At 41.0% G+C, this 16,468-nt stretch overlaps 1 protein-coding gene across 1 annotated transcript in view; it reads left to right on the forward strand.

Moving 5' to 3' along the window:
* The first annotated feature begins 3,221 nt into the window (after window positions 1-3,221).
* LOC114873280 (teneurin-a) overlaps window positions 3,222-16,468 on the forward strand; it is a 447,603-nt gene continuing 434,356 nt past the window's right edge. The window contains 1 exon segment of the mRNA XM_029181455.2: window positions 3,222-4,217. The gene's annotated coding sequence lies outside the window, so the exon portion shown is untranslated.

Consider the following 16,468-nt stretch of genomic DNA (forward strand, 5'->3'; position numbering starts at 1 on the left):
ACGAAATTGCCACGGTTTCCCAGGAACGTGACTTTATCGAGCAATTCCTTGGAAGCCGGAGCCAGGCTATCACGATGTACGTGGCTGTCTCGTTACGCACGAAGTCTGCTCGATACACGAGCACGTGGCTTGATGCATTAGAATGATGCCAGGGGTAACCGTTTTGCTGGCCTCCGTTCTCGGCTCATGCACGATTCGGCGAAACGGCAAAGGTGTATACCACTCGACGCGTGCATCCTGCAGGAATGAACGTTTCAACGTTACGTCACGCACGCGCCATCAGATACACGTGCAAAAACGTTAATGGCCGATTAATTTCCTACCGTTTCATGGTACGGGATGCATTTTCTTCTTACCGTTTCACGCAGCTTATTGAATACTCACGTGTTTTACAAACAGCCAACAACGAAGGGTAATTTTGTTTAACATAATATATTCTTGCTCGTAAAGAACACTGCAAAGGTAAATTAATTTTTAGCGCATTGAAAGTTAATTAGCTTTACCTTCTATCAAGTAAAAATTTAACCCGTTCCGTCGAAACGTTTTATTTTACTTTTCCCTTTTCCTCCGATTCGTTTCGTCCAGATCTATTACCGGCAAAATCCTAGCCCACAAATATTCGGAGGATAACAAATAGGAAGTTGTCCGATGAATTTGAAGGAGCAAAGATTTGTCCCCGTGTTTGTGCGTGTTTTTTTTTTCGTGTAAACGGCTCTAAGAAGATAAAACTTGTAGGCAAAACTTAAAACTTTGATTCCACTTTCAGCTCCTCGGAGTTAAGATTTACTGTCGAACTTTAAGATCTAAAATTGTCAACTTTCGAGTCGAAACTAGTACACTTCTCTTCTCAATTCTTCTTTCCCTCTTTTTTTCTCTTTTCTAGTAGATCGGAATAAATAAATGGGACCTTTATTCCTTCGGCATACAATAAAAAGAAATTTAAAGCATTATGCAAATTTTTCCATTTAACGATCCAAGATTCAACTTCACCGCAAATATAACTCAGGTTTATTACATTTAAACCGTAAATTGCAGCCGGGATGTGACTTAATATTATAAGAAGTTAATCCCTAATCAAGATTATATAAGGTTTACACGAATGTTCGTGCCGCGATCGCTTGCGATTTTCACGGTATTTTTCCATTTCACTTAATCCGATGAATCGCACGCTGGGTTGGGGTAAGTGACCGTGCAATCAATGTTTAAAGAGCCGATACCAGAGTGAAATGCAACGTTGAATTACAGATTACGAGTTTCAAGGGGCAGGAAGAGAAAGAGAAAGAGAGAGAAGCACACACAGTTGTATACAGTCATATTTGTGTATTTCATTGGCCCACGAATACCACTTGGGGTTTCGTGCATTAACGAAATGTAATGGTTCGACAGAAACGGCCCCCCGTATTCACTTTGTCCGTAAACAAACTGTAACGCTAATGCGCTACATTAGCTGCTATAATATGTCGAGTAATCCAAAATACAATAAAATCCGACAGTTGCTATCGTGTTTTAGATTTTGTAAATATGATTTCATAATGTAGAAAATGGTGTTCGAATTTTGATTCCTTAAACATTTGTTAACCTCAATTGCAGACGAAATATTTGAAGAGCGCGGACGAGTTTAAATCTACAAATTTATTTAATTATTCGCACCCTTTCGAGAAATCCACTGACGAATTTATAAAATCCATAAAAGGTTGATATAAGCGAAGCGGGGAAAGAGAAATATAATTGGGAAAATTACTTCGGACGGAAATGATGTTAATTATTTTATTTCACCGCTGAAATTTTAATTCGTAACTGGTGACAGTGCAAGCTTTCGTTCGGAGAAGGAATAATGATTAGTACGTTTGGACTGATAAAAAAACGACAGCTTTAGTAAAAAGCTCTGATAAAATGCAAAAACTTATCAATCAGAAGGTAATTCGGATTTGATCTAAATCAGAAACTTCAGATGATATATAGAGTAGCAGTCGGAAACAGAAAATAATTTAATACGAGTCTTTTGCAACCGACCGTAATTCAAACAACGATATTAATTGAGAACTTTATTCAAGCCGGATCTAATTCGGAATTTAATTTTCATGGAAATGACAGCTCCAATTCGGAGAGAATTTCACTGACATACATACATATATGAGAAAGATATTTGATCCCAGTTCTAACTCAAGCCGGAACTCAGAACTAGTCTGGATCTAACCCTGACCCAACAGGATCCTAAATCAGATTAAACTCAGACCTAGCTTAACTTAACCTAACCTAACCTCGATGTCTTCGATAACTTCACCGGCTTACGGAAATGCAAGCACCTGAGAGAAATATCTCGTTTCAGAATCAATATGATAGAATTGTACAGTTTTTAGGAAAATCAATGTATTTTGAATTTCAAATTCAAAGTCAACGTATCAAAAGAAAATTTTCTTCAGTCTTTATACCAAGGAAAAATTTGATCTTCCGAAGTGTGTCGCTGTGACCTGGTTGTAAGAGACAACTGTAGACCTCGACGCGCTCCAACAAAATTCTTGAAAACGTAGAATTCTACTTAATCCGATCAAAGGAAGAGCAGACCTCGAACTTCATTCTAGAATTTCAACTTATACGAAACCAGAGAGACACTTTAGATGGCACCGACGAGTCAGGTTAACGTAATTTTCTATAAACTTGTATCCGACCAACAATAGCGAAACGATCGTGTCAACCTGTATGCGACAAATTCGGAACAAAGACATCTATAAGAAACAAACAAAAAATAACGAGGTAAGGTAACATGTAGTGATTGGAGAAGAAGCAAGAAAAGCAAAGAGACGTAAAGTAAAGGAAGTAAACAAAGAAGAGAGGAAGAAGAGAAACAAGGAAATCTATCTGAAAGAAGAGTGTAGTAAAGAAAGGAAGTAGTCGCGTAAGGTTTCTTCCTTTTCAAGACTCGCGTGCGGAAGGCACGCGTAGCTAAAGTGAAAGAAAGCGTAGAGAGATAGAGAGTGTGCGCTATAAGGGTAAGAATAGAGGAGAATGGAGCAGAAGCGAGGGAAGAAGAAGGCGAGAGCTACGTATACACCTAGGTATACGTACACGGTGGCTGGCGTCTATATTTTATATCCGGTACACGAGAAATGTCGCTAGGGCGCAGACTCGAGGCAATCGGGGTCGGTCGGCTCGCCAGTTACTTTTCGCGATTCACCGTGGCCGCTCTGTCGCGGCGCCAGGTGTGTACAGCTCGGACGAGCAGTCGGATTTAGTCAGTCTCAGGACGGAAAGGAAACAAGGGTGAACGTAGTTGCGCGATCTACCGTGACCTACCGTGATATCGCAGATGGAACAATCTTGGCAACGACTAACAACGTAACAGAGAAACGTGTGTACGTAAAAGGTAACGAAAGAATTGGAGGATAAGAAAAGGACGAGGAACGCGGGAGAGGATTGGCAATCGAGCAGAAACAGAAGGAGTAAACAGTCAGCTTACCGATTCCAACGGTGCTGCTGTATCTGCCGCACAAAAGCACAGCTTGCGCACTGTTACGTTCGCGTTACCGAGTTTACTTGCGCGAACCACTGAACTGTGCCGCACGGTCATCCCTGCCGAATCAGTCGAGAGCTATCGCGCAAAGTGTTTACGTCGTCGTTCGGACAAATACACTTCTGCTGCCATTTGTTCGCGTTTCGTCGCATCGTTCACCGGTCTTCCGTCTCTCTCTATCTCTCTCTCGTCGTTTCACCCTTGCTCGCCAACAGGATCAGCTGAGAGACCATCTTTCGCTCCGTTCGTCGCGTTTCAGTGATACGTGGTCACGTTTCTTGTCTATCGCGTGTATAACCGTGCGGTTGAAAATCGCGGGAACGAGACGTACGAAGAGGATCACGAAGAAAGTTTGTCCGTTCGAAAAGTGAAGTGCGACGAGAACTGTTGATCTCGTTGAATGACTTTGATCTGTCGCGTCGAGTGAGGCTGGTAAACGCGCGCCGCGAGTTCCAGGCAGGATTAAACCGCGCGGAGTTCACGGGACCTTAACTCCATTTCGTGTTCGTTCTCTAAATGTTATCCGGTGGTAGCAACGAGTGAGAGCGTGTTCGAGGAGAGCTTACAGGCGTCGAGTTGGTCGAGCTTGGTGGGAACGGTAGTGCGGCAAAGTGACTTCCACAAAGTGCAACGGCGACAAGACCATACAACCTCGCGACGTGATCGTCAGCATCAATGACAAGCGGAATCACGGCATCGAATTGAGGTGAGTGACGTTCGTCCTTTCAGTTACAATCTACAGATATCATGTTTGCTCGTGGATCTCTTGGCTTCGTTACAGACTCGATCGATCGTACCATTCGAAACCCTGTTATCCACGCTTGTACGCGAGATTTAACTAGAGAGGACGATTCCGTGCATTCGCGTTAATCGCGGGAAATTTCGGGCAATGAAATTATAATCGACTGGCACGTTGTGAGTTATGCGTTGTCAGATATAGAAAACTCATTGTCAGTCGAACGTTTATCGAAAATCGTTTGAACAAATTTTTCATTCTAAATTGCGAATTGTCCAGAACTTGTATCCTTCGTCAGATAACGTTCTCTGTTTACGTTTCCTTGGGCCTTATGGTGATTCTTAGATACGTGTTCCTTGAATTATTTACCGAAAGCGAGAAGGACGTGGTATAGGTCGTTATGAATTTTATATTTCGAACATTCGTTCTGGAGGATAATCCGTGAAATGTGAGATGATACACTTGAATTTTCTTAAGTTTAAACATGATTCTGTAGTATAACGCACCATAGATATTATACTGCTCATATTGGCATTTTTTATAGTTTTCATGTACCCTTTTTACATATGACAACCGTCTTCTTTGAATGCATGGAGAGGGAATTGTCACGTTTTATAAAGTTTGCGGTGAGCCCTCGCGCTCACCACGATATTTGTTTAAACGTAATTGTCGATTAAACCGGTGTACGCGTTTCGGCCACGTAACCGATTAAATTAAGTTGCACGCTTTTAAAGCGGCGGACTGCCGCGAAGCCGCTCATTACGTTGTGCACGAGAACTTTTATCCGGTCGCAGCCAATGATCAGGTCGTAAATGATCCGCTCACGCGACATCGCGTTAACCGCGAGTTATTCGAATAATCGCTTTTATTGCAGTATACGCGCCCAATTTCCGTACGGTAACTCGATTTTACGCGATTATAAGTCAACCGGTTATTTTTAATCACCTTGTAATCGTTGGTAAATTGCAACGAAAAGCACATATAATTTTCTTAACGTCGAAATTAACGTTCATAGAAATTCATGTATTGTCGAGCGCGGGATACTAGAACGATAAATCAGTTTATCGCCTCATTCGTTGTTTATAGTGAGCGCAATAGCGCGCGTGAAACACTCGTTCTTGAAGATGGGAATGAAGTATTTTTATGGACGTTTGAAATTAAACGATAAGAAATTCAATATTTTTGATTTTAAATGATAATGTAAGTATATTTTTCCAATTAGATTTATGTAAATCAATAAAACAGAGAAGGGTAATAAATATCAGAGGATTCTCTGCGAATGCTTCATGCTTTATAATATAATATATTCGAGTAAGATGAACGAGTCGCAAGCTTGACGTAATATCCTCACGGATGGATGTATTTCCTACTCGCTTTTGTCGGTAATTTTTTCAAGAAACATCTCTAACTGGAGAGCCACTGAACCCTCCCGCGAAACTTAAGCATCGCGTCGCGTCGCGTCGTCGTTATTTACAGTTTTTATCAAAAGTTTCCGGCATCTCTGACCCGTTCGCGCGATTATTCCACCGAGAGAAGATTAAATGTACAAATATAATAGAAATTAACTGTGCTCGAGATACTTGAAGTTTCCACGGCGTTTCTGCTTCGTATTTCCATAATTGAGAGGAAAGTGCAAACAGCACTATTTTAAACTACCAGGGAATCACGAGCACCCAAGAGAAGTTTCAAACGACGGAAAAAAAATACCATTCTCGTGACATTTCAAAGTGTTTATACCGCTCATTATTATAATAATTAAAAATGTTCGTTCATTCAATTTAAATATACAATAGGTGTAAAGTTATTATCGCTGAACCAATGATGAAACTTTTCGCTTCTATCGTTAATGTATTTTTAATGTATTTTTCACTTCACGGAATATGAAATATTGATTCATATCAACGGTTTGTCTCTTGACAATTACACAACACGATTAACCACTTATAGTAATTAAAAATCTGCAATTTCGAATCTGGTTTATTAGAAATATTTCTTTAAATTATGTTTTTACTTCAAATGATATATTTGAATTTTTCTCTGAACTGAAAAACCATTTTCTTCTTATTTAAATTTCATTCCATTTTCTTCGTTTACAATAAGGGAGGATTCTCATCGATTTCATTCGAAAGACACGGAAACGTTGCCACGCGAGTTTCCAATTCCACCTAGAAGAATTTCTGAACGTTCTCCATGATCACGCAATAACCGGGAACGTAAGAATCGTAAATTCTCAAATCGCTGGCACCGAAACAGCAACTCGATCATCGTCGATCGTCCGGATGATCGATCAACCCTCGTCATTTCCGCTCTCGTTTCCCTTTAAAACGGCCGCATAGCTTCGACCACTTCTTAACTAACCAGTTTCTGTTGTCATTTCGCGTGGCTACGCAAATGTCCCGGAAGGTATTCCGGTAACCGTTTGTCCACCTGTGTGCGTACACGCGCCACTAACTACAGTCCTATGCAAATATGCTGAAAGCATACCCGGAACGTTCGCGGAGTTTTAACGCGCTACTTAACCGCCTGTTACGTGCGCCGACAGATCGATTTACTTCTACTTGCCTTGCCATACAACTTTCCTCTTGTTTGCTACATTTCCTTTCTACGATCTATCCGTGAAATCTCATTGCCGCAACGTGGCTCATTAATAATTAGATTGTATTCAAATTTCCCTGCAGATGGAATATTTCTAAGCTCGTATCATAAACTATTTAGGGGTTTGAATCACAAGAGGTTCCATTCTTCATAAAGTTTCACTCGTTTATTCAAGCGATTGTACCCTTTACTGATCTGACGCAGGGTAACGCGCAAATCACACAGTTACTCATTTGCTTTCGATAATTAATTTTCTAGCAACTTTAGGATTGAAACGCGTCGGATTAAAGATAAAGGATTCCCATTTCGAATGATATGTTCACTCTCTTCTGATTTGTACAATTTGTGGTTTATTAAGAATTTTCAATTTGCAAAATGTGAAATCAAATATGAAACATATTAAAGAAATGAAAATTACGAAAGCATTGTTGTATCGTTTAAATATCAGAATAGCGTGAAACATATTTCTGTTTCATCGATTGAAGATTCCTGTTCGTTATCCACCACTTCTCAGCCGCTTTGTATATTATTAAACCCCTTTCTCTGAAGCTTCTTATGAAACAGTCTACTGTCTTAGCTATCGCGGTTGAATTTCCGTGAATATTGGAAAAAAATTCGTTGGAAAAGAAAAGTGATTATGGCCGGTGGTAGTGGGTCAAGTATGACACAAAGTGAAACGCGAAAACGGTTGTTACGCCGGGGTAGGATCCTTTTTTTTTTTTCTTCTGGAATTAGTGATCTCTTCGGAGGAACTACCGCATTCGTATACTCTTTGCTCAGCGCCGGAATGTCTTTTATAATTCAAATGAAATTCCTCTCCTTGAATAGGACCAGGAAATTCATGGAGGTTTTTCCGCGCATTTATTCGTCATTATTAACGCAAGAACCCTTTGTACGAATATCACTGGATTTGCTGAAAGACAAACTGTGAAACAATGTAGCTTCTATTTCGAGTTTAATTTAGTACAATGGTTGAAAAATAGAACTAGAAATAAAAATCCTAAATACCACTAAATTAACGTTAGTTATAACTAATTGAATCTATCGCTTCGAATTCGTCTCGTCGTGTGTCCGACTAAGCGCGGATGTTTCTACTGCGGAACTCGATTGCGTATCATTTTGAACACTATAGATTATCACCGATAATCGTCGTCAGGAAATTAATTTACCGTACTAATTAAGGAATAAAGAGGAAAATAGAAATTCTAAATATAATTGCAATTATATCCGTAATTACAATTGAACTTATCGTATTAAATTCGTATTATCAGGTGCCATATCAAACGTACCCATGTTCCTACTATGCTATTCAATGCATTAACACGACCATCACGTAGTCCTCTTCTCTTCCTTTTTCACGGTACAGTTTTTTTCTCGATCGGGGGTAGTTTGTATCGGCGACTGAAAGGTTTCCGTGATTCACGAGCGAAGCGTCGGCACGCCGACGATGTAGCACTTCATTTGACTTCCTATCTCGTACAGCCCATCTCGTCCGGCCATCTCCGCTATTCAATACCCATTAATTTTAATGGATGTTGGCGGTTAGTTTAACACGTTTCATATTCGCCGCGCACAATGGGCCTCCGGTACCGGAACAATTTCGCGATGCTGAACGTTAAACACCTGAGATGCTCGTACGATTGAGAACCGGACGGATGGACGGGCCTTGCGGTGCAAATTATCTCCCTGAACGTATTGTGCTTCTGCAACTCCACGGCCGGCATGGAAGTGCTTTTTACACGAACCACCCGGCAAGTTTTACATCCGGCGCGTATTACGAATTTCAATTCGACTTGGTCGTTGCCGCTCCGCCCGGTTAAAATTCAGCCAAGGGACGTTCCTGTATCGATCTTCCGGCGACGAAGGTGAATTTTATTCAAACGCTGCGCGAAGATCGCATTCAAATAAGCTTGCCTGGGCTTGATCGGGGCCGCGATCGAAATTCACGAAACAGAGGTTACGCGATTACGGGTTCGAACGATTTTCACCGAGAAAGATTGAACGGGTATCTTATTTCGTTCGACGATACGAGAAATATTCAACTTGTATTAACGTGTTATCATTTTGACAATTTTCGAGTAAGCATAACTTTTTATACTATGTTTTTTTTTCTTTTTTTTTTTTAAATAAATATACCTAATGTGCTATTGAGGGGTGGATAAGTGAAGGGGTTAAACGATCGCAACGCCTTTTCACGCTCGAACCTACCTCTCTATTTTGTGTCCCGGTTATCCCCGCTTCTCTTTCCTCCGGTCATGCGGCCGGTATCCAATACCCATTAATTTTAATGATGAACGCGGTCAGTTTAACACGTCCTGGACTCATTGTAGCAGCCTTGTAGGCGATAAATCATACGCCCTTGTCACTGAAAAGTGCATGACTCAGATAAGTGAGGGCGTTATTTGTTACACCCCCGACTGCCTATCCAGTCGCCTCCCTTCTTTACGTAGCGATACATTCACGTACACACATGTACACATTACGTGTATACACAGTCAGGTTATACATTGCAGTTGGGGAACGCGATATCGTTTCGAAGCGCGATCAGAATACCAGTCGGTTATCATGTTTGCCAATAGAGAGGCCGATAACGTTTGAAAGTCCTTTTTTGATCTTTTTTCTCAGCTTAGTTTGATTGGTACGTATGATCAAAAAATCAAAAAATTCTGAGTCCAACTGCTACCAGTTGGAACATCAAAGTTGTGACATCAAATCATTATATAATATAATTAAATAGAGCTTGGGAAATATTGTTGAAACACAATCCTATTAAAGGGATTCAATTAGCAGCAGCATTGGAAGAGAGGTGCAGGTAGTTCCGATTGGTCGATCGTCTTGACGATATCGCGCCGGTAATTGAGGGTGTTTCGTCGAAACGATTTCAACTCGTCCGGGATTAATTGTACGAGGCATGATTTCCTCATTAGCCGTGACGTGGGGGAATATACGCGCCCTGCTGCCCCCCTCCACCCCTTCTTCGCTGTTGGAAATCCAAAATCAGTATACATCAGCGTGCAAACGTCAAGCCGTCAGTTACGGTGCGAGCGGTATAAGCCTGTATTAGTGTATACAAGTTGTTCAAATCAAACGCATACGTCAGAATTGACGTTTCCTCGCGCAACGAAATCTGTTTAGTTTAGCTAGTTGCTGCGGATTGTTAAAGTTCCCCGGAATTGTATTAATCCCACGGAAATGGCGGAAGTTTGCCGGAATATCGCGTTCGCGCGCAACGCCTGGGGATATCTGGCTGTTCGCTAATCACGAGGATGTACATGGATATTTTTCAGCTAGTCTTTCGAACTTTTATAACTAACGAATAGAAAGGTTGAATATTATTTTATGGAAGGAGGTAATTTAATTTTTCGATGCACTCTATGTAAAAAATTGTAATAGTTCAACATTCTACATAGAACAATTCTAGAAAGAAGAATTTGTTCCTATCAAAATTTTACATAATCGAACCCTTACTTTTCGCACTTCTATGCAGGACAATATCAACGTCAGTTATTTTCGCATAATATCCATCCATCACCTAACCGAGTCGACTTTCTTTGGCAAGGAAGAAAAAGGGTCGCGTGTTTGCCAGTCGATCGATCCCGCGAATATTACCGAATAGATTCACCACGAATGAACACGCAGACTTTATCAGCTGGCAAGTTTTATCCTTCCCTCGATCGATGGAAAAATCGTGACGTAGGATCTGCACGCTTATCTCGGATCATTTTCCACTCGTCGACGCTTAAAGAACACTTTCGTTGTTTCGTGTCCGACTCGGTATTTTCCCGCGATGCTCGGCCAAGGTGACGCTCTTATTTCCTCGTAAGTCTGCCGGCGGTGACTCGTATGACACCGTACCATCGTGCGAGCATAACTCCTGGGGGTATGTAGGCCAACAGAGGTGGAGGTGTCCTGACTTCCGGAGGGATAAATCACCGTGCAAGCACGTGCGATAAATCCGACTGTTTTGCATCGACCGCAGAAGTTGAAGTTTTCAACTCATTCGCAGTTCTTTTTGCTCGATTTATCTATCATTTTTCTTCCCGTACAAATCATTGATCGCCCTGGTATTCGATGAGGTCGAATCACGAAAGGGTTACTTTAACGATAAAGAAAAGCATTTCAGTTTTCTCGGCATTGCGAATTCAGGTGGTTGGATTCTGTAAATGTGATCGATCGACCTGGCTCGTGTACTCATATGCGCCTTTAGCGTATATCTTCATATTCTGGACACATGCTGGATGTTCCATGTGCCAGGGACTTCTATAGGAAGCTTTAAGTAAGAAATGTTGTATCAACGTTTATTTGATCCCTTCCAAAGGGACAATCTTAAAAAGTAACAATTATAAAATTTGTCATATGAAATACTAGTTCGTTTAGTGCACAAAGTAGAATTTCTAGCGGAGGAATGCAACAAGAGATACAATTGGACCAACTTTCCCTTCAAAACAAGCTATTAATTGCGAATGAGTTATTGTTGCGCTAGCAAGCGCAATGGCCGGCCATAATTTCGATCCATTTTGGCAAAGCAGCGCCGGGTGCACGAGAGGCATGCGAAATTTACGCCTGGATTATGTAATAGTTTCGGCTGTCACATGCATATCAATCGAATTTGCGCGACCGGTTAAATATTAATCGACCAAAGTGCTTCCGTTTCTGTTCTACACCAGAATAAACGTCGTACCCTGAGATTTTGTAAATTGTTTTTTTCCGACGCAAGCATCGACGTTCGGTATCGTTTTAATTCGTGCCATTCAACATGGGAATTGGTTACAAACCAGGAAGTAGCGTACAGTTTCAATAACAATTTATCACGTGGGCTAAAGTAACGAGTAATTTATTTCGGTTTAGCATTAGTTATCCAGGTGTATTGCCGCGTTATGTACACACGGGATACCAGTTTATTCAGTAGAATCAGTATGCTGCTATATCGCGTTGATTAGTATACTCAGTCTGTAATCGTACTTGTTAATTATCGGTTAGCTGTCGATTTTCTTGTATAAATTGCGTTCATCGCGCATAGGAAGGGTAAACGTGTTTATTTTGGATCGGATCTGATTTAGATGAAATTAGAGTACCGGTTAATTACAGGTCTTGAACAAAGGGTTGGCAGGTATTTTTGATAAATTGTCAGATATCAGATATCTTCAGGTTAATGAGTCAAAAGGCAAAATTGAAATTATTTGTTGGGGAAGATTCATTTCTTAAGGAAAATTTGTGTAAAGATAGAGTTGGAATTAAATTCACTCGTATCTAGTTTTATTAAAAATTACCCTTTTCCTAACAAACCAGGCTTCAACTTGAATTTGACAGCTTCTATTTGAATACCACCGTCTAATTTTCACTAATTAACCCTCTTTCAACGTTGTACCTGACATCTGCACTTATTTTAATTCGAATCATTTTTCGTGCTTTCTACTTATATAAGGTAGAAATATGTAATGTTATTATCAAGCTGTCAATTCTGACTTCAATTTTCTCGACATTATCCATTCATTAAAAATATAACAAGGGAACCTAAAAAGTTTTACCTTTTTTTAGACACATAGAAATGTGTCTTGTTACGTCAAAAAGTCATCTGGAAAAAATGGAGTTCTAAGATTTTTCAGTTAAAGTGGCGATAAGTGATGTTGAAACGTTAAGAGGAGTTATAAATAAATCCACTACAAAAAGTTTCGACACACATTTGCCCTGGGAAAAAAGCACAGTCAAACGTTTTCTTCTCGATGTTTTGCTGTCCTTAAGGATCCTCTGCTTCAGAATTTTTTCATGCTCGTTGCATATGAATGAAGGCATTACGCGGAGGGTGCGTTTAATATCGGGTGGCCAGGATGTCTGCATAATTTATAAATGATTTTTAAGCGTCTCTCAAACTGGGTCACGATATAAAATAGATGCCATGACAAATTCGCGTTTTCCTGTGGAATCTGCCCTCTTCCCTCGAGCAAAATGAACGCTACCTTCGTATGGAGTAATCGCCAATTTGAGGATCAGTGTAAAAGTATGGAAACTACGTTGGAGATTAGAGTTTGAATTAATGGCCGCTGTCTGGAAAGACTATAACGTTATCGAGATCGCGAACCAGCCAGAAAGGAACGTTACCGTGGGCAAACTTTGTCATTTCTGACGTTATTCGAGGCGAGCTTTCTGTGTGTCATTTACCCCGGTGGGTACACCGCGTCGATATTGCTAGACCCAGTCCAATTACTGTCCAATTAAGTTCCGTTCATTGATTCGATTATCTTCCGTTCTTGTAACTTTATTGTCGAGTGTACGTGAAGCAACTCCTACGTATAGACTTTTATTTGCGATACGCTCGCTTGCTTTCCCGGATACTCGATGAAATTAAGCGGTAAAAGAAGAGGCGGGTAGCACGAAACCGACCAGAGGAAATTGTACGTTTCGAACGTACATAATTACGAGCTTTGTTAGTGGAATACGAACCTGCACGAATAATACAATATTCAAATACAGGAGCAGAATTGAAATAATAGAGATTCAACTTAGCATATTAATTTGATTATAAACTACCAGTATGTATCGGAGCATCAAATTATCAAAGAGGTGGTAGATGAGCCACAAATAGCATCGGCTTGAAATAAAACTTGAAATCGAATGATCAAATTCAGGCAGCATCGAACATTTTCAAACGAAGCATCGTTATCAAATTTGTCCTCGATTTGAAATTCTGGTTCTGGCTTCGTTCAATTATTCGAGCCGATAAAAAATTACTTTTGACCCGTTGCTGGGTCGAGGACGAGAAAAACGAGCCACCCGGGCGTAGAACGACCCAGTGACAAAGTCGAGCACGAAGGGCCGGAATTGTAGAAACAGGAATCACGTTAACGTTGTCCACGATAAGACGGAGGCTCGCTCTCGTTATTCGAGTCACACACGGCAAGATAACGCTTTTCCTCCTTTCGGAGAGCAGCGACGTGTCCTTCCTCTTTTCCTTGGTTTCCTGTCCACCGGGACCTCGTAAACCCGCTTTCGTAATAATCCGTAGCCTGCCCACTTTCATACTCTCTACATCTTCTTTTTCCTTTCTCCTCGTTTCCGTGCCGTTCCCTGCATCCAACCGCCATTTCCGTGGAAATTGTGAAATGAGAAGCTGCGATCGTTGCGAGCAGACACGCGAGCCGCGAGAAAACACAAGTTTAGTGGGGAAACGACGAGAAAGGATGATTCGCTTCGTTCGATAACTGCGAAGTCCGAGCTGCATGCAAAACTTCACGCACGTACGAAACGTGTGGGCGCGTGCAGTCAAGAATTGGCGAAAGTTTCCCTTGCCTTAGTCACGTTGGTCGGGCTGCAATTGCATCCTTTGACGATCGCGTGCAAGCTTTCCAAGAAAAAGTTGGCGAAACGAACAGGAGCGACCGAGCTGGATGCGCTCTGGTTAGTTCTCGTTTCTGCGACATCGTTTTCCCACAATTTCCGGCTGACTTTCGTCGAAATTCCCTTCCTCTTGAGAACTCGTGCGGGTTTTTTTTTTGCTGTCCACGAAGCCGAAATTTCAAAAGACGTTTAATTTGCCTGGTAGTTTTCGTTGGATCTAGTCATTCTTGAAAATTTTTAAATTTTCTCCAGGTAGCTTACCTCTCTTCACAAGTCTATTTTGTACGAAATAACGTGTATTTTGTTCGAATATCTCTGAGATTGTCGCGTTCAATGACGGGAAACATCAACAAAGCGGGTCGAATGTAACCCCTTCTCTGTAGAATGGATTAATAATTTCTGATAGCCGCAGCCCGGTGGGCGCGAATATAACGTTCGAATAATTACAGAGATGCCTATAGGTGCATATTTCAGCGGCGAACAAACGTCAAAATGCACCGCTGGGCACACGGTAAAGTGAGAACGGCAAGGATATATGTACGCATCGGTGGCGGGGTCAAGAGAGGGAAACTATACGTTGCGCATAACGCGGGGTCCATTTTCCATTATATTCCGATGAAATATAAACTGTGCCGTAAATAACAATCCTTTATGCTGAACAGTGGGCGCACATCATGGGCACACAGCAGCCCTCGGTTATGTGGCCGGGATCAAAAGATACGCATGAATCGTTTTGTAATGCATTAGGCGAACTGAAAATACATGGCACCGCGTATCGAACAATTAACGTTAAAGCCTACTACCAATCACCGATTCGTTGTTACTATGATGAATAACTTAATCTAGGTGTTATTTTTCGATATTCCGGATTTTATAGTGTAATCTATGTCCCAGAACTGAGATTACTGATGTTGGTAGCAAATGGTACATTTTACGAGTGCCATTATTTTTTTGTCGATAAGCTTCTTATGTTATCAGTCAGTAACGTTGAAACATTACGAATCGCCTTTGAGGAGAGTAATAACTTTTAATGCTGCATATTATTTCTCTCACCTAACTTGTGAGCTTTAAACCTCACCTGTTGTTAACAGCAGACAAAATTGTGGAAGAAAAACATAACACAGACTCACGAGCTACTCGTAATTTCCATTTTTAAGCTGAAAAACGTGTAAATGTGACTACGTATACATACGTGTAAGGAAAGTTAGTGGGTAGTTGTCTGGTTTCGTAAAAGCTAGCTAAAGTTTTTCGTGGTCAGCACTGGAGTGATGCTGTGCTGTCCACAGTAGGAGGTACTCATAAGCTCCTGGGACACTTAGGGGATTCTACTCAATGGCAAGTGTGTGTCAGCAGGCGTATATGCATAAGAGGAGAACGAGCGAGGAGAAAAGCTCTCTGGTTCTGTAAAAGTTCCCTAAAGACTTCCGTGGACAGAAACTGGCCTAGCGGATAAGTGGATGGCTACGAAAGTTCAACATCTAGATTTCAGTCTTAGAGTCCTTCTTGTGAGTCCTTCTCTCTTTCTCATATTTTAAAAAATAATTACATCTACGCTTTGAAAACCGATGCTTTTTACATAATAGCAGAGAGACTACAAATATAGGATACTCATTTTATTTTTAGATGTAGATTCCGAGAATAATCATAAATAGAAAAATCAAACATGGAAATGTGGAGGATTTCATATTTTTACCCTATTTGATATTTGTACTTTTTCCTCTAATTAATAGCAGTAAAAGTGTTAAGGTATATCGCAACAAAAAATTGACCTCTCAACTTTTTGTTAATTGAAACGAAACGTTTCGCGAAATCAACTTTCATCAAGCTGATTCTCTGTTTCGCGTCGACTGTCCCGGAATAGAAAACGATTCGAAGATCCGGGCGGATATCGAGCGTCGACTGTGATATCCGTAAATACGCGGGTTAAGCAAAGCTTGCACTCGTAAATTGAGTTGCGAGCTCATGTGTAGTTAAACGTTAGGTTCACATAGCTAACACCGAGTCCCCGCGGACATCTTTTGATGAACGAAGTTTGAAGTTACCGTCGCACGACCCTTAAGTCAAATTACTGTACCGTATGATTTTATCAGGAGGAAGCTCAACCGGACTACCACTGGACTTTCATGATTTCGAAAACTCTGTCTTCCGTTTACATATGTGCCCGCGGGTGAATTTGTATGCACGTGCCGTTTATACTCGTAGGAATAGCGCGGGATGAATTTATCGTTAGTCGGTTATCGCGCGGTAAATTTATATTTAAATTGAATCGTGGATTCCGAACGGTCGGCAAG

Source organism: Osmia bicornis, chromosome 4 (assembly GCF_907164935.1).
Source record: "Osmia bicornis bicornis chromosome 4, iOsmBic2.1, whole genome shotgun sequence".
Taxonomy (NCBI): domain Eukaryota; kingdom Metazoa; phylum Arthropoda; class Insecta; order Hymenoptera; family Megachilidae; genus Osmia; species Osmia bicornis.